Source organism: Cetorhinus maximus, chromosome 15, assembly GCF_964194155.1.
Source record: "Cetorhinus maximus chromosome 15, sCetMax3.hap1.1, whole genome shotgun sequence".
Classification (NCBI taxonomy): Eukaryota; Metazoa; Chordata; class Chondrichthyes; order Lamniformes; family Cetorhinidae; genus Cetorhinus; species Cetorhinus maximus.
Window position 1 is genome coordinate 30,797,050 of NC_135893.1, and position 20,349 is coordinate 30,817,398.

The window sequence follows — 20,349 nt, forward strand, 5'->3', positions numbered from 1 at the left end:
ATTTTTCTTTAATTGAGATCTCTGTATTGCGTAGTTCATAATCTAGACTCTTTAATGATCCTGTTTTTTTCAACTTCCTCAGCTCTATTTTGATTGTGCAAACTAGAGGTACACGGTCACTTCCGCAGTCTGTGTCCGAATAGGTCTTTGCTTGTTGAACTGCGTTTCAGAACCTGCTGTATTTGTCACATAGTCAATTTGATTTCTGGTCATGTCGCCAGAGCATTTCCAGAGGCAGAATTTTGCCGTGGGCGAGTGGGGGCAGGGCCCGCTCGCCGACGCGTAAAGTGACGCGGGATGACGTTGGGTGGAACCCCCAACATCATCCCGCCCCATTTAAATTTTCAGGAAGGCGGGGGCGCAGCAAAATCAGCTGCGGGCCCGCCGACCTGTCAATGGCCAATTGAGGACATTGAAAGGAGCAATTAAACAATTAAAGGACCTGCCCGTCCAACCTTAAGGTTAGTGGGCAGGCCAGAAGCCCCGGCGGCAAATAGAGAAACCATGAAACCTTATCCACCGGCGGGATGAGGTTTCATGCAGGGTTTTAAACATTGTAATAAAGTTATTCTGTAAATTATGAACATGTCCCATCTCATGTGACATTGTCACATGAGGGGCAAATGTTAGGGAATTTTTTTTTTCTATTTTTAATATTTTTCAAAGTGGAAGCGATCTCCCTGAGGCAGCACTTAGCCGCAGGTAGATGTGTGCATGCGCAAAAGAGCACACTCTCGCTTTTAGGGAATCCCCCCCCCACCCACCCTCCCGCACAGGAAGCACATAGCACTTCCTGCCGGACGTCACACTGGGCGGGCCTTAATTGGGCCGCTCACATAAAATGGCGGTGCGGCCCGCTTCACTGGCGGGGATTGGCTCCCCGCCCACCGGAGATTGGTTCGGGCCTGCCCGCCCGACAGGCAGAAAATTCTGCCCCAGGTGTATTTCCTTCTTGGATGTTCCTTCAACGAGGTATTTAGAATAACCTGATCATTTGCTGTACAGCAATTGATCCATATTTCCCCTCTTTCATTGACATCACCCAGGCCATGGGGTCAACTATGTTGCCTTTCCTGATAGAACTTACTTTTGCATTTAGATCACCCATTACAAAATTCAACTCATTTGTTTTACATTGAGGTTTGGCTTTAACAGAGTCTTCATAGAAGTGACCAACATCTTCTTCACTGTCAGATGTTGGTGCATAGACTTGGATCATGGCAAGATTGAAAGGTTGTTTCTGATCTTGACTAGGATCACTCTGTCCAAAGTAGCCATTAATCTAACACACATTTTCAAACATCTTCATCTAGGAGGATTCCTACACCTCTCTCATTCTTCTGACCTCCTGAGTTGATGAGTGTGATGCTCCCTGATGTAAAATTACCTGCGGCTTTCCAGTACATTTCACTCAAACCAAGAATGTTGACTTTCAAATGCCTCATTTCTTTCTTGACATTCATCAATTTTTCAGGTTATAACAGGGTCCTCACACTTCATGCTCCAGTGCTGATGCTTCTCTTTTAGATGTTAACAGTAGCATGATGATGATCTGGTGTCACCTGTACAGCATGACTAGCCATACCGAGTGAAGCATTCGCTCCTGGTTTGGAGGGGATCCCCTTCATGCTGTTGCAATTTTTCTTTGATTAATGTTGGTCCATGGTTATGCTTGGCAAGGTACTGCAGTGGTTTGCCGTTGCCTTCTGCAGGTTGTAGTGCTCAACTAACAACAGGTTGAATCCGCTGTTGTTGCACCAGTTGAACCAGGTTTCTGCCAGCCAAGAAGATCCACCACCCTGTTTCCAACCCTGGCATGGGACCATTCCAGGGACTATCAGCCCGGTTAGATGAACCTGGGGCTTGCAAAAGGGCAGGATCAACCACACCCTGGGGGCTTTCCAGAACCCTATTACCCTGATACAAATAAGCTACCCTACATTCTACACCAAACATTATCACTTTTCTAAACTGACAAACTTATTCATGCTTAATTTTTTTGTCAATTTCATCTCAATCCATTCCAAACTTTAGCTCCTTGGACACCAGCAACTCCCTGGCACCCTACAAGTGGCACTCTTCATTTGTATGCCAGAACAGCGAGTGCTGTGGTGCTGTTGGATCCTGGAGACAGTCACAATATACCTTTCCCTTGCCATTTTCCATTGGGATGGAAGATCACTGCACAACATTGCAGACTAGATTACATAGGATATATGGCACAGAAACAGGCCATTGTGTATAATGTGTTGACGGGTTAGTAGGGTAAACTGCCCATCATCATCATATGGGACAATTCAAGAAGTGTTTGAAAAGGATCCTTGGATCCACTGAACCAGTTAGGGTAGCAATATATCTTTTTCATTCACTCATGGGATGAGGGCATCGCTGACATTTATTGCCCATCCCTAATTGTCCTTGTTTACAGGGCATTTAATAGTCAACCACATTGTTGTGGATCTGGAGTCACATGTAGGCCAGATCAGGTAAGGACGGCAGGTTTCCTTCCCTAAAGGGACATTAATGAACCAGATGGGGTTTTAAAACAATTGACAATGGTTTCATGGCCATCATCATCATCAGACTTTTAATTCCACGTTTTTATTGAATTCAAATTGGTGGGATTTGAACCCAGGTCCCCAGAGCATTACCCTGGGTTTCCAGTCCAGTGATAATATTACCATGAACTATGCCACCATCTCCCCTAATGGTAAGTAGCAACCTTGGAGTCAAGTTCTAAGTTTGTTCTTAAAAGGAACAGTAATGCAAATGGCTTGGCAGGGACACTACCTCAATCACTAGCCGATTTCCAAAGACATTGAAAACACCACTGATAAGTTCTCTGATAAATGGGGAATTTAATTTCACTTGGACTAAGCACAAAAACTGCCTCATGTGATTCTTAGTTCAAAACACTCTTGAGCTGAAGATCGCTCTTTCAGTAAAAGGTAGAACATATGAAAATCACAGTTGCATTGTTTGATTGCAACTACAGTTAAATAAATACCTCAAGTAGCTGGTTACAATAAATACACTTTGCACTGACAGTAGGACATGCATTTGCTGTGTGCAGAAAGTGTGGAAAATATATTACATGGCCAAATGGGAAGCAAAGAAATGAGGGAAGTAGCCCATTAATCTCCGATCACCCTACAGATATAGCTGCTCTGCTCTTACTTCGCAAATTATTCCAAGATCATCTATTAAGGCAGGTGATTTAGTATAATCGTAGTGGATATTGAAAGAAATAAGAAATTGAAGTCACAGTCACCAATCCTATTCAAAAATCCATTCTTGTGTGTCTCATAGGACTACAGGCAAAGCTCTTAATCATTTACATTTCACCGTGGACTTAAGTCGTGTTTTAACAGCTGCCCGTTGCTTGTACTAGTAAATAATGCAAGTCAACAAGTTTTATAGTCTGTCTCAGCCCATACATAAAATGATTTGAATGTTCTTTGCAGCGATCACTCCTCTTCATCTAAGAAAACTAGGAAAAGGAACTAGTCCCATAGTGAAGGCACTGATTACTGTGGAAAATTGATCAAGCAGTGGGAGGCAGGTGACACCAAGCCTGGATTTTAAAGGCTGGTCTACTATAGATAGCAACACTGAGCATGAGGTTCAGGTTAAGAATGTGTTAGGTAGGATGCAGAGATGAACTTTGATTTCACAGTGAGGATGTAGACAGCAGAAAGGCTGGTGAATTTAGAGTTTGAGAGAAGGAAGGTTTAGAGGATCATTGACCAGAGTATCAATAAAACAAAGAACAACAAGTTTGGGATAGGGAAAGATTAGAGGTGGGGATGGGACATATCAGATGACAAACCAAACCAAATTAGGAAATTCTGCCTTTGAAAGTTGCGTGTCCTTTTTTAGAAACAGGAACAGCAGAAGGCCATTCAATTAGGTCATGCTGATCTGTATCTTAACCACCACTACCCACCTGTGCTCCTAGTCCCTTAATAACCTTACCTAATAAAAATCAATCAGTCTCAACACATTGACTCCACTACTGCAAGTAGCTCTTCGGAATGGTTATCACATGAGACTTATTTTCAGAACATTACTTTTAATTAGTAGGGTGACACTCCTCTTGACAGTCCCACACAAGTCCCAAAACATCTGTAAACCATGAAATGGGGGGAGTTTCCTCAGAGGTTTCTCCGGATCTGCTGCTGTCACTTTGGTGGAAGAGCCATCTATAGATGTAAACATCGAATGGCCACAGTTATGGTGATAAAGCCTGAGGGAACTCATACCTACCCCCACCCACCACCCCCCCAACACCAACAACCCCTGGTTAATTGCAGCATAGCCATTGCACTCCAGAATATATTTGCTGTTGTCTACTGCAAATTAAGGGCCAATATACTGTATGTAATGAATATATTAATGTATATAATGTTATTGGAAATTATTTTAAATTAGACTTGTAGTAGGGTCTGTGTCTGTGGGTGTGAATGTGTGTCTTAATTAGATTAAAGATGTTAAGCAGTAAGGTAGAGGGTACATTTGCATTTGTCATTTGTTGAATAAACCATTCAAAGGCTGGGGTAAATTCTTGCATCTAGCTAGGAGCCGCCAAGCAATAAATTTATATTACTAATAAAATTGGTAGTATGAAAGGGATTTTATTGTTAGAAGAGGTGGAGTTCAAAGTTCCTGGGGAAAGATTTTCCCCCTGTTGTTGGGGGGGGGTTGGGAGGGGGAAGGGGGGCGGGTGCAGAAGTGTAGGAGCGGGCGCGCCTCCGATTGGCGCCCCCAATTGGGGGCACCCGCCATTTTATGTGAGCGGGCTAATTAAGGCCCGCCCAGTGTGACGTCTGCCAGGAAGTGCTATGCAGTCCCTGTGCAGGCGGGGAGGGATCCCCTCAGCTGGGAGTGCGCTGTTTCGTGCATGCGTGCGAAAGAGTGCATTCATCTCCCTGAGGCTAAGTGCTGCCTCAGGGAGATCAGCTCCAATTTAAAACTTTTATTAAACATGTTTAAAAATTTTCCTTGCTATGTCCCCTCATGTGACACTCACATGAGTTGGGACATGTCCATTAGTTTTATTAAAACCTTTCTTAAAGATTTAAATACCCTCATGAAACCTCATCTCGCCCGTGGATGAGGTTTCATGCCTTTTCCAAAGTCCGCCAGGGCTCCCAGCCTGCCTGCCAACCTTAAAGTTGGACAGGCAGGTCCATTAACAACATTAATTACTTTTTCAATGGCCTCAATTGGCCATTGACAGGTCGGCGGGCGGGCAGCTGACTCGGCTGCGCCCCCGCCGACCTGAAAATGGAAATGACGTGGGGTGACGTCTGGAGTTCCACCCGATGTCATCCCACGTCGGTGAGCAGGCCCCGCTCCTGCTCGTCGACCGGAAGATCCTGCCCCTGGTGATACAATGAGAATTTGCATTCAAAGGGGAGGCTAGGCATATACGGAAAAGAGTTTTGTGTGTGTAAGCCAGAGGCAAGTAAGATCTAGGCTGCCTGTAAGTCTGCAACGATGCAAAGGAACAAGATTGCAAGGGACCTCATTTTGAATTCGTAAGATAAAATGTGCTTTGCCTGGTGTCTGTTTAAAGTCTATGGGTTATTTTTGCCTTGGTGAAGATTTACCTGGGAGCGATTAATTTGGGGATTTGTTTAAAAGTTATTATGGTAGTAATTTGTTGACATGTGTATGTGTTTAATTCCTTGTTAAATTAATAAATATTTAATTTAATTCATATAAAAAACCTCTGGAAGCTTGTTGGTTTCATTTCTGAATTTAAGCTGCATTTAAGGTTATGACAGCTGTTTAAAGTTTCCCTCTGGGATTTTAAATAACTCAGCCTTTACCAACTGCTGTGTCATAAAATGTACTTAAGTCAGTCCTGATTTGTTTTACTTTACTGGCAATGAGTTTATCAGTGGAATTTAACTTCTAGCAAAACACTTCAATCTATATAAATTGGTATTTTGAAATGCATTGATGTGCTAATATTAAAAGATAAGACAAATGAGTTGATGTGACACAGCAAATATATGCATTAATTAAAATAGTAATTGTATAAAAATTCTAATATAATTGTTGATGTTTCTTTTCCAATTTATAAAGTAGCAAATTGGTAGAATGATATGTGGTATAGAGCAGTGAATGCGGCAATGAGTTAGATGGTGATGGTGTGTTACAGATTACTCAGGGAGTCCAAGTTGCTGTGGCAAAAACCTTTTAGATGCATGTGGTAACCTGGAACTATGGATAGTGATTTGTAGGCTCCAACTTCCATCGTATGGCTGACCAGGAATCTCTCCCACTCTTACCACCTGCAATTGGCAAAGGAGCCTTGGTGAGTTATTGCAGAGCGTCCTGTGGATTGCAGATACTGCAGCCATGGTGCACTGCTGGCAGAGGGTGTTTGAGCTGGTGGTTATAGGCTGCAGTATTGGCAGATAATTTCTTTGCTGGCTGTTTGCCATCACTGTGGTCATGGACGGACAACGCTAGACAATAATACAGATTATTTTTAAGTATTTTAGATGCAGGAAACAGATATTGAGTCCACATATTGGAAAGGTTTGTAGGTTGATAATCAACCTGTTTGGCTGTGTTATGAATGCGCCTTCCTTGACCAACAAGTCCTGGGGTGGGAGTCAAATCCAGTGCTTCTGACTCAGTGGTAATGACTCTATCCACTGCATCACAAGACCTCCCACAATGAGTTAGATACTAGCCTTTAAGCTGTACAACTCAGCTGGCTTCTAACCTGGTTCTCTCTGGTGAGATTAAATTTTTAGTCTGTTGGCTGTGAAGATGCTCTTTAAAATATGGGGGCTCAATGTCTGCCCTTCCCTTCTTGCTCTTGCTTACCTCCTGTCAGGTCTCATGTGAGGAATGTTCTGTTTCTGTTCTGTTGGAGTTTTCTTCACTTCAGCGCAAGGTAAGGTAAACTGGTGCCTAGTGCCTCACCTTTGCCCCCAGAAGGCCCTTCCCGACCTTCTTCCCCTCAAAGGTGTGTGGCCCTGGACCATGCCCTTCCCACCCAATCTCCTCCTTCTCGCTGGTGTGTGACCTGCCCCAGAGATGCACCTTGCTGCAGGCCCAAGGTGAATACAAGTGACCAGGGAGCAGCAGATGCCCTCCACTGTACCCAGGCCAAGACTCAAAGGCAAGGCAGTGCGAAGCTTATAACTAACAACAATATGATGAATTAGACAGCAACTCATCTGGACATATTTAATACTGAAAGTTGTTAAATTGGCAGCTACACAAGGAACCTAATCTTAAAGGTTGAGTTCACTTTAATCTTGGATTTCGAGTGGAACCCTGTAGTAAGTCGAGTCCAGTTGATGTTAAGTTATTGTGAAACATTAAACCTGTAATGATTTAAACTCTATTGGTTAATCTCCTATCTATCAAGTACTTAGTATATCAGGCCAGGTCCTTCCTGACCTGACCTCCTCCATCGATGGTGTGGCCCTTGTTCTATTTTGCCTGCCTATCGGTTTATAGAATGCCTTTCACAACTTCTCAAACGTGCTTCTCTCAGGAGCCTCAGCTATTGTGAAGTACTTTTGTAACCATGTTTGTTATGTAGGGAATTCAAACACCCAATTTGCATTTAGCAAGATTCACAAGCAGAAAGGACCAAATGCTAGGATCAGAGGCGAAATTGGATTATTGGGTGCTATGAGGCACCTTAAAGTTCGAAAATGGAGTTTGCAACACATACACGCACTTCTGATATAAAGTGTGCTGGCCAGCGGTTAGATGCCATATTGGTGAGGGGTTACTGGCACACACCTCATGTTTCCCAGAAATATGTAGAGCAGGCAGATCATGGCATAAATCAACATGTAACACTGATCTGATGCCAGTGCTGCCATTTTAGAGCAACAGACTTTAACCTGTGTCCTCTCTTAACTTTGCACAGCTGAACACGTGTTCAACATGCATGATTGAGGAGGAGGGTTGAAGGGTGGTAGTGGAAGATAAGGGGACAGAAAACACGAGGAGCACAAGGGCCTGTGATTTCTCTCCCTGGCCCTAATTTCACCCACTAATGCTATCCACCATCTGACCCCACCATAAAGACAGGGTCAACTCATTCTGATATCCATTGAAAGATCAATAGTGCAACTCCATGTGCACATGTTTAGTGTATGGGGTTGGAGGGCGAGCTTCAAATAAGAATGGTTGAAGATTGCAGTAGAAGGCTTGGGAAGTAGCAGTTGTGTAGGAGAGTGTATGGTGCATTGACTTCAAGGTAGCTATAATGAGTGGCTCGTTTGTAATCTTGCACAATTTTTGAAGCATGTCTTAGCGGACGACCTGGTAGAGGGTCTCAAGGAAGCAATATATCGTAAGGTAACAGAAAAGACAAGCACACAATTAGAAATATGAGTATTTATATTACTGTCTAGCCTTTCAAATCCTGTGGGAAATAGAATGCTCCAACCGATATTCCCTTCTCTATGAACAGAGAGCAATTCAGGTTTCAGCTGATCCAGAATCTTGCCATCAGCATGTCACACTCTGCACCTACAAGTTACCTGCAGTCTTTTCTATGCACCAAATGGCTGGGGTGTTTACCTACAAAGTAAATTAGCTGTATTTCATTGTGATTCTAGATGTGTTAAGAATTTTGAGATATTTTTAAAACTTCATCAGGCACTGAATGAATACAAGATGTTTTTATGTGCTCCTGTTCTGTTTTAAAAGGATTCTCAAACTTGCAGCCAGTCCCCTCCCCAGACATGGCAACCAATCGGCAGAGATGGCTGGTAAATTCTTTTACAGTTGTCTGCATAATTTGTAAACTTTATAATAAAAACATAGCATTCAGCACCACCTGGATCAATGCACTGAAATACTTATAGGGAAGTGATGATCATACTGTTTCTGGAAATCAGCATGTTACATTTGTTCATTTAACCCAGTCCCGAGTTCTGTTCAGATTTTGCCTCACTAACAGAACAGATCAGTCCTACAGGATGGATTTACTTTGAACTTTTATGAAGGTGAAACTGGTCTTCAGCAATTAGGCAAAATGGGTGATGTGAATCTATAGACATTTCATACTCTGCTCGATAATCTTTTCCATTGAAGTGAATGGACAAGATAATCGGGGGGATGTAATTGATTGGCCACCATTTGCTTTGCCTTATAGTGCTGAAGTCCAATTTTGACCCCTCTGTTTCCTCACTTCTCCAGCTCGAAGCAGAACACAGGAAAGCTTAAGAGAATGTTAAATGATTGAAGTGGGATAGATGAGGTATAATTTATTATGAGATAACTGTGACATTTATATCTTTCTCTTTCATTTTGCAATTTCAGCCAACTCTAGTATAAAGTATCAACACCTATTAATGCTGTTTTAGTTACAGGTTTTCATTCCTGTAACCTGTTGTAAGAAACAAATAAACTGCACATCTTATACAAACAGGAGCCACATTCACTCAGGCATATCAGCACCTGCTACCTCTCCCAGCACTGCTCAGTCATATTTCATGTCCCTTGTTAAAGGAGGGATCAACTAACAGAGGGAACTATAAATGCCCAATCTCAACATTCAGGAGCAGGGCACCACTAAAGACAACCTCACTGAAGCACATTAAATATTAAATGGGTTGGGAAGAATAAATTTGGAATGAAAACATTAAAATACTTTAGGGCAGTGGAACCGGAGATCATAGATATAAACATATGAAAAGTCAATTTAAATCTGATAGTATAAGGCCTACTCCATGTAAAGGGAAAATAATGACCTATTAGTATATTAGAGACGCAAGCCTAGAAACTGGGGATTAACCTCTCTGTTGGGGCAGGTAGACCTAATACACACCTGATATATGTCCTTATTTAATTGAGACGGGCAAACTACTGACATCTTTTGGGCAACTCCAAGTAGCTCTCGGGTGGAGAGGTTTTTGAATTTTCAGCTGCTGAGCGGCTCTCAGGTAAATCATTAAAGGGGAGAAGGATATGGTGGGGGAGGTAATCTGGAAACAGATGGTGATCAGGAATTAGAGCCTTAAGTGCACCTTTAGCAGGGAACAAAAGTGCTTCATGATGTGATGCTCCCCCTCCTAAGGGGCACTCCTGCTGTATAATTTATATTGTCAAATGTTTGTCTGATTTCCCTCCTGTGAGTACCTTGGGATGTTTTACTACCTTAAAGCTGCATAAATGCAAGTTGTTAAATTTGCACATCTACACTGATTCCAGTTTTCCATCCAATCCTTTATTTATATTAATGCATCCAGGAGCTTGTAATTGTAAAGTGTCAGGCAGATCTCTGCAGCATCCCTTTCTCAGAACAAGGATCCCACTGTTTCTCTCATCGATGTACTGACCTCTCAAGCCACTTTTTAAATTAAAACATTTAAAATTGTATTCATGCAACTTTGAAGCCATGTAATGTTCAGTTTGTGTGTATAAATAGTGTGTAATATTTTTATTAAAAGTGGTTACTGCCATGAGACACCCAAGTTGCAGGTACATCCATTTAGCCTTTGATCTTACGATCATTCTGGGTTCCTGCTCCTGATCACCATCCCGAGACCCCCTACTCCAAGCACGTTAAGGGGGAATGGAATATCTGTGGAACTGAGCACTTGATAGGGAAAAGAAAAGGAAATGGTAAAAGGGATCAGTTTTGAATCTTTGCTATGTCTTTACATGTGATTGTAACTAAATGATGCAAAAATAACATGCTTTCCCTTGTTTCTTTCCCCTCAGTCTCAGCTTTGCTACTCAGTAAGTACCCAAAGCAGCTGTAGCCTAATAAAGCAATTGTGCAGAAAGGCTTTGTGGCCAGAGAGCGTAGAAAATATATCATCACCCCTTTGATAACAAGAGGAGTGAGGGGAATGGCCCATTAATGTCTGATCATCCTGCAGTTAATCAGGTACTACTACTTTGTTACAGATTGCTCAGCTGCAAATGAAGATTAAAAATGGCTTAAAAGGCTGTCCATTATAGGAAGAAACTCATTAGAATTCTTAAGAGACCGTTGTAGAACACTATGTGCAATTTAACTCTTTGCAGCCCACGCATGGTTATTAGGCACCAATTTATTAGGTATTAGCTTATACATGCTGAAACCATGAGTCTCCACTGCTGATGTGGAGTCTCATTCGATAGGAGAGGAACAACTGCAGGCACAGGACTCTCCAATCTGCATTCCCATTTTAAGAAATTCCATGCTGGGAGCAGGCTCACAATCCCAGAGCTCTAACATTGTGCTAATACCTTCCTGTGAAGCATTTACTTTATTACATTTAAATTGCTTCCACCACTGACAGAGGAGTGAGTGGAATGGTCCATTAATCTCTGATCATCCTGCAGGTAATCAGACACTACTACTTTGTTACAGACTGCTCAGTAAAACCAGTAATCATCAGAACTTCACCCTACAAGCAGACAATGCTCTCTCCAGCTCGTACATTGTCTTCCCTTCCTCCCACAAGAGTTTGAAACCCCAGCTCGCAGTCACTTAACCACTACTTCTTGAATTCTCTCATCTTGCTTCAAGTCCTGCTTCAGGACTTGAACACTTCATTTATGCTGATGCTTCAATGCATCACTGAGGGAAGTTCTGTGTTGTTAGAGCTAGGTGACATCTTTCAGCTGTACTGTTAAACTGAGGCCCTGCCTGCCTGTTCAGCAAGACATGAAACTTCTTGTGGTACAGAAGTGAACTGAGGAGATCTCCTGCTATCTTGGCTAACATCTCAATCAACGCCATCAACACAGACAAACAAGTTATTCAACTCATTTATGTTTATAAGATCTTGCTGTGTACAAACTGGCTGCCAAAACAAAAACAAACAGTTCATTATTTGTGAGCTTCTATAGGACATTAAAGGTGCTTTATAATTGAACGTGCTTTCTTCCTACTCTTTTCAATCTTTAGCTCTGCTGTGTATCTTGGCTTTTCACTTGGGCTTGTCAATAAATAAATTAAAAATGCTTAACACACTAACACCTATTTATTGTGTGAAGCTGAGAATGTTCTGATGGAGTAACTAGAGCAGTATTCCCCTCCACTTAATAATGTAAAAATAGCATATATGCCACAAAGTTGCAAAATAGGAGAACCTGTGGCCGTTAAAGCTATGTTTGAGAATAATCCTCTCCTCAATAAGCACAATAGGCAATCATATCAAATGAATTATTTTTTAAAAAACATAAGAAATCATGAAATGGGAAAAAGCCATTCCAGTACATTCCTTCAACACACAACGTACAATCTGTTCTATCATGAACTCTACCCAAGCCATTTCGTTTTCTTGGGATGGTAATCCAAAGTTTCTCCATAGATAAATCATGGAAAACTCCAAAATATGTACTTAAATGTACATTAGACATTATTACCATCCTGTATTATAATTACCACTAATTATTAATCATTATTAATTATTACCATCTTACATTAAACATTCCTGACCAGAGTCTTCATTAGCATGACATTTGACTGGTCCTTGGAGTCAGGGTTGTGTTCCATAAACATTGATCTGAGTTGGGAGATTTTCCTGTACATTATGTATACTAGAATTGCAATTAAGAATGTCCAGTAAGAGGAACTGTTCCCTCTCGATATACATGGTTATCATTGTAACATTAACTGCTTTAGCTAGCACTTTATTCCACATTTCCACTACTCTAAGGGGAAGAACATCTTTCCAATCTCAAGATTAACCATTATTACTTCAAAAACACAACTGTCCAGCAAATGAAACATTTTGATAAGATCAGAGGAGTTAACACAGAGATTTAATTTTGTTTTGCTGTGAGTAAGCAGAGTTCAGAAAGTTCAAGGGCCACTTGATCTTCAATTTGCAAGTAGCACTGTTAATTAAAAGGCAATTTATTTTTAGTGAAAGATATTGAGGTGGACTTCTGCCTTTGTTGCACATGGAAAATTACATCAGATCTCTTCCCCTTTACATCCTGTCAGATTTCCCTGAGATCTCCAGTACTGGGTCTGCGCGTGGGCCCAATGTCAGGATTTGGATGTGTGGCAGATGGGCATTCTGAACCTCACACCCTCAGTATCCCTGCCCATGAAAGACAGGTGCCCAAGAGAGGACCATGTGAAGAAATCGGGAGCACTGCAGATTCAAGGCTTCAAGCAGGATTTGGGGTTAAGCAGAAGATCAGAGACCAAATTAGTTCTGGCAAGCGTTCCCAGATTTGAGCCCCGACCCACTACCATCACCCCGATGCTCAAATAGCAGGTCCAAGGAGTGTGGGAGTTAGGGGCACAGACCTGGTGATCATGTAAAAGATGCAGTGGTGGAAACCCACACAGGCTCCTGTGCCAATGCTCAGGTAAGAGATTGGGTAAGAACGCATGGGTGTGGAGGAGAAGCGGCTGGGAGAAGTAAATGGGGAGTAGCATCAGGCATACTTGAAAATGAGCTGCAAGCCTCAGAACTACATGCATACTAAACTGCAGACGTAGCATGTGATAGACGGAGCTAAGCGATCCCACAACTAACAGATCTGATCAAAGATCTGCAGCCCTACCATAGCCAGTCGTAAATGATGATGGTCAATTAAATAAGCATTTGCGAGGAAGAGGCTTCACAAGCATCCTCATTCTCAGTGGTGGGGAAGTTCAACACAAGAGTGCAAAAGACAAGGCTTTTTCACCATATTTTGCCAGAAGTGCCAACTGGATAACTCATCTCAGCCTCCTCCTGAGGTCCCCAACATCTCAGATGCCAGTCTTCAGGCAATTTGATTCATTCCATGTGACATCAAGCAATGGCTGAAGGTGGTGGAAACAGCAAAGGCTGTGGAGCCTGACAACATTCTTGCAGTAGTGCTGAAAAATGTGCTCCAGAACTAACTACATCCCTAGCCAAGCCATTCCAGTAAAGTTACAACACTGGAAATTACTTAACAATGTGGAAAATTGCCCAAGGAGGTCATAATCACAAAAAAGCAGGACAAATCCAACCCAGCTAATTACTGCCCCATCAGTCTACTCTCAATCATCCAAGCTTTGAATGGAATCATCGACAGTGCTATCAAGCAGATTTACTCAGCAATAACCTGCTCACTGACACTCAGTTTGGGTTCCACCGAGGCAACTCAGCTCCTGGCTTCATTACAGCCATGTCCGCTGGTAGGAGTCATACCTAGCACAAAGGAAGATGGTTGTGGTTCTTGGAGGTCAAAGGTCCAGAACATCACTGCAGGAGTTCCTCAGGGTAGTATCCTTGGCCCAACCATCTTCAGCTGCTTCATCAATGACCTTCCCTTCGTCATAAGGTTAAAAGTGGGGATGTTTGCTGATGATTGCACAGTGATTAGTACCATTCACAACTCCATAAATACTGAGGCAGTCGTGTCCACATGCAGCAAGACCTGGATAACATTTAGGTTTGGGCTGATAAGTGGCAAGTAGCATTCACACCAAACAATTGCCAGGCAATGATTATCTCCAACAAAGGAGAATCTAAGCATCTCCCCATGACATTCAATGGCATGGCAATCACTGAATCCACCCATCAACATCCTCAGGGTTACCATCCATTAGAAACTTGCCTATACAGTTTTTGGCTACAAGACCAGGTCAGGGGCTAGGAATTCTACAGCGAGTAACTCATTTCCTGACTCTCCAGACCCAGTCCACTATCTACAAGGCACAAGATAGAAGTATGATGGATAATCTCCACTTGCCTGGGGGAGTGCAGCTCCAACAATACTCAAGAAGCCCACCACCATTCTGATAAAGCAGCGCACTTGATCAGCACCCTATCCAGCAGTTTAAACATTCACTCCCTCCACCACCAGCGCACAGTGGCAGCACTGTATACCATCTGCAAGATGCACTGCAGCAACTTGCCAAGCCTCCTTTGACAGCAGCTTCCAAAACCAAGACCTTTACCATCTAGAAGGACAAAGGCAACAGACGCATAGGAATACCACCACCTAAAAGTTCGCACAACATCCTGACTTGGAACTATATCAGTTGCGTTCACCGTCGCTTGATCAAAAAACCTGAAACTCCCTTCCTAACAGCACTGTGGTTGTACCAATACCACATTGACCGCAACAGTTCAAGAAGGCAGCTCACCACTACAAAGGGCAATTAGGGACGTTGAAGGTGCAGAAAATTTGGATTTATTTTAAAGTGCCAGCCAGGGCCTGCAGCTAGGGTGCTAAAGCATACACAGATAATCACAGCCTTACACAAAAGCTAAAAACTTGTACAAAAGGCTCAGCTGTAAATCTGCAATTAGAAAATGGGAGACACACATGGGTGGGGACACGGGGTGACTCGATCAAGAAATGGGGAAGGCCATTTAACACCGTCTGATAGCCTCGAACCACATCCAGTCAGCCCCCGTTAACCTTTTGTATAGAACAAACATATAATCTTTGCTATCCTCAAAAGGACAATGCCCAGTCTCTGCACTGCAATTACTGTACAAGAACACAATTATCAGTCCATGGGGGGGTCATTGTGCTGTGGCCTTTGTCTAACTATAATACCATTAAGTTGTAACTGATAATAAAAAATATATAAACTGTGCTCATTTGAACCTCAGTGGAGAAGTGTCTGGACTGCCCAGCGTTTGCTCCCTGCTTGCGTAATAAAGGAACCACTTGAATATTGCATCTGGACTCCGAGTGTTGAAATTTTGTTCCAGAGTATTCCTCGGACCTTTCAACATTCACATCCCACGAAAGAATTTTTTAAAATCACAAAAGAGAGATTATCATTTATCTTATTGCAGTTTGTGGGAGTTTGCTGCATATAAATTTGCTGTCGTGTTTCCTACGTTATAGCAGTAACTACACTTCAACATATGGGCATTTGAATTAGGAGCAGGAGTTGGCCAAAAGGTACTTCATTGGCTGTATGATACTTTGAGACATCATAAGGACATGAAAAGGAGCAAATAAATGCAAGTTTTTCTTTTCTTTTTCCTCGGAAACCAGCAGAGCTCAAGGTGGGCAGGAGCTATATTTAGAAGGTGTAGGAAAATACCTGGGGCAGAATTTTTCCCTCGTTGGGCGGGCACGTGCCCGACCCGAACAGGAATAAAATAGTGCGCGATGACGTCCAGCGAGCTCCCCGATGTCACCGTGCACTCTCACGATATTTCGCTCGGCGGGTGCGCATGAGAGGCGGCAGCGCGCCCATTGACAATTAAGAGGCCTATTAAGGCCCTTAATCAATTAATAATTAAATCAAATTTTTCGCTGCCCATCCAAACATTCGGTTGGCGGGCGGGCGAATAGGCCAAGCAGCCTTTGCATTTTTTAACAAAACCTCATCCACGGGCTGGATAACCAGTGATTAAAAAAACTTTTAAAACTAATTTTTAACACGTCCCTGCTCATGTGACAGGGTCAGATGAGGCGACCTGTTTTCCTTACTTTCCCATTCTTTATTTTTCATGTTGAAAACCTTCAGCTCCCCGAGGCAGCTCTGTGCCTTCAGGGAGCTTTCACTGAGTGCACCCGCGCGCATGAGCTGACTTCCGTGCTCGCCCTCCTCCCCACCCCACCCAGACAGCACAGAGCGTTTTAGCGCGTGATTCACGCTGGCTGCCCGTTTATTGGCCAGCCAGTGTGAAATCGCGGTCGGGGCCCGATCGCGGGCAGCAGACTGTTGCACGGCTGCTCCTGGGCCACGCCCACCCCACCCACCTGATGAGGGAAAAATCCTCCCCTGGCACCACTTGCCTGTGAAGTCCTGATTAACACATTATTCAGGATGATACCCACAGACAAGGAAAAAAAAACACTTTGTGGCTTCATTCACTGAAGAACTACAATTAGGCGTAGTATGAAAAAGTGGGATTTGAGGTTGTACTTAGAAAGTCTTCAATGGTATGACACTCATGAGGATTCATAATTTTTCTTTAGCATTTCTATCTTGTCTCTGATTCCAATGGGGCAAACTGCAACCAATTTTATAAAATTGAAACTCAAAGGGCTGAACAAAATTAGGACGATTGTGCCATGCTGCTCCTGGGGCGATTAAAATGCACAATATTCTGTATGTTGAGAGTTCTCATCATTCCAAAACCTCAGTATTAATTGAATCATTAATTTAATCACAAAGCAACTCAGACATCTTTCCAATTGACAATGTACAAAGGATAATGCATAAAACTCTCACTCACACCACATTTCCTTCTGTGCCTGGATTTGTCTTGCAGACTGTGGGGGGACTTTAATGCCCTCCCCCCAAGGCTAGTATAGGGGCGAGGGGGCACTTGATTTGCCGGGGAGTTGCCGGATGTGGACCCTGCCTCTTTCCCATCTCTGCCCTGATTAAGTCCAAGGTGGGAAGGCTCGTGGACAGTCTTCTCACCCCGACCCCAACTGAGGCCCCTAAGTAGCCAATTAATATCCATTTAAGTGCCTCATCCCCCTCCCGCTGCTGGTATTTAACCAGCAGCTGAAAGGGCAATCGCCACATGAGAAGCCCAAAAAGCAAACATTGTTGTGTTTGTTTTCAGGCTCTCAACGGGGATCCCTCATTGTCAGGCACTGAGTGCCTGATTAAGGGACCCAGAATGGGGAAGGAGGGAGGCCCAATGACAGCCACACCCTGACCATTCTTCTGATATCCCAGCAACCCTAGCCAGAGAACCCATTCACACGCCCCCTATCCCACACTCAGTCGACTGTGGCCTGGGTCCCTCACTGATCCTTGTTTCATTGTACGGTTGGAGTCTAGACAGTGTTTTGGAAATCGTCTTTTCTCCCAAAATATGCTGCTCGAGTCTGTAGTTTCTCAAAATCATTACTCCTTACTTACAGTAAGTATTTACACATTTGGACCTCTACACGAAGTTGGAGCTTCTCCTCCTTCCGGATCTCTCTTACTTCTCTGTCATGTAATCTGACATCATTATTACATCAGCATCATGTAAGCTTCTGATGTTAACCCTTTACCCGTCATTTCCCTCCAAATCTTTATCCCAATCATATTTACTACACCTCCCCCAAAGTCTCAGATTTCACAGGGTTAGTCTCTGAGGTGCCTTGATCAATCTCCCTGATATCATTCTGATCCGTTTTTGAGGTTGAAGATATATCGTACTCTTCCTTCTGTCGGTATGAGTGCTCTTCTCCTGGATGGCTGTAGAGCTTGTAATGAGTCTTTCTTCTTCATCATCAGGATCTGAGTAGTAAGCCCAAGTTTCTATTGGCTTTCTCCCCAAGGATATTAGAGTGCTGCAGTTTCTCCTTATGATACCCTGGTCTGTCTCAGTCCTGTATGGTCTTGATTGTGGAGCTTTCTCAATGATTGTGCCTTCCTTCTGTTGGTCTTAGACTCATACTCTCTCCCTGGGCTTCAGCACTGGTAACTCAGATGCTGTATGCCTGTGATTAGAGCCTCGAGCCTGGTTGCTTCTCTGTACTTCCTCATGCTGTTTCACCCTCTCATGGTCGTTTGATGTGACATTTGGTTTGAATTTTTGTTCCTGGCTGCGAATGGCACAAGTAAAACAGTTAGAAATCATTTCTTCTATAGAGCAAGTAATGCCTGGCCACCAGACTGATTGCTGTGCTGTCACACAACATTCTGCTATTCCTAGATTACCTTGGTGAAGTCTTTGAAGAGTATCAAGCCAAAGTGTTCTCGGTATGACTGTTCTCTTGTTGAAGACTAGTAAGAGTCAATGACAGTGAGGTGCTTACTCTATTCAAAGTAATGACATAGTATCAAATTAATGGGTATACAGTCTGGCCACACTCCCAAACAGTATTCTCAGACTTGGAGATATTCTTCATCTCATTGCTGGGATTGTTTTATTTCCTGCAAGTCTTTTGCAGAAGCTGGTAAGTGCTGAGTGATTAAGGATGTATATGCTTCAACCTGCTCAATGAGTGTAAATCATCTTGTTTGGTTCCTTTTGATGTTATTCATAATAATGTGTCTGCTGTTGTATGACTTCCTTGCACATAACTGACAGGTGAAGGTCCTGGTCTTCTGGGCCGAGACTGGTTACAGAAAATCAAGCTCAACTGGGCTGAAATATTTCACTTGAGAACAGGAGGAGTTCCTGAACTGTTAAGGAAACACGACAGTGTATTTCAGGATGAATTAGGGAAGTTAAAAGGTTTGCAAGGAAACATATATGTGGATCCTCAGGTGACACCACACTTCTTTAAGGCCAGACCTGTCTTTTGCATTGAAGGAGGAGGTGGATACAGAACTGTGCCAGTTAGAAAAGCTAACCTGTCCAATTTTCGGAATGGGCAGCACCCATAGTTCCAGCGGTTAAGCCTGACCAAACCATACGCATTTGTGGGGACTATAAATTGACCGTAAACAAGGCAGCCAAACAAGCTAAGTACCCCATTCCAAGGATAGATGACTTATATGCAAAGCTAGTTGGAGGCAAATCCTATACAAAATTGGGTATGAGCCACGCTTACCAACAATTAGAGCTGGATAGCCCACGTCTAGAGGATAGGTAACTATCAACACACACAACCGTCTTTACCATTATACTCACCTACCTTTTGGAGTATCGTCTGCATGTGCAATCTTCCGAAGGACAATGGAGAGTCTTTTGCAAGAACTTCCCCAAGTGGTAGTATACATAGACGATGTTCTGATCACAGGGTCAACCGAGACCGAGCACTTGGCCAACCTGGAGGAGGAGCTAATAAGGCTCACGGAAGCCGGTGTACGATTAAAGAAAGAAAATTGTACATTCCAAGTGCCCGAAGCTACTTACCTGGGTCACAGGGTGGATGCCATGGGTTTGCATCTGGTAGAAGAGAAAGTTAGGGCAATAAAAGATCTGCCCTCTCCATCCAATGTAACCGAACTCAAGCCTTTCCTGGGTATGATCAACTACTATAGCCACTTCTTGTCAAACTTATCAACTGCATTAGCACCATTGCACTTGTTGTTAAAAAAGAATCATTGTTGGTCATGGAATTTACAACAGTTTGCCTTTGTCAAAGTAAAGAAACTGTTGCATTCGTGTTTATTGGTACACTACAACCCATTGAAAGAATTGGTATTAACACATGATGCTTCTCCTTATGGTGTAGGAGCTGTGTTATCACATAGAATGAAAGATGGATCAGAAAGACCCATTGGCTATGTCTCGAGAAACCTCTCCACAGCCAAGAAGGGTTATTCCCAAATAGAAAAGGAAGGTTTATCGGTGATATTCAGAGTGAAGAAATTCCACCAGTATCTACATGGATGACATTTCACCATTGTGTCAGACCATAAACCATTAATGGGTTTATTCAGTGAGGATAAAGCCATTCCGCTAATAGCATCAGCAAGAATACAACATTGGCCCTTGATATTATCTGCGTATGAGTATACCTTTATGCACTGTCCTGGCTTGCATATTGCAAATGCAG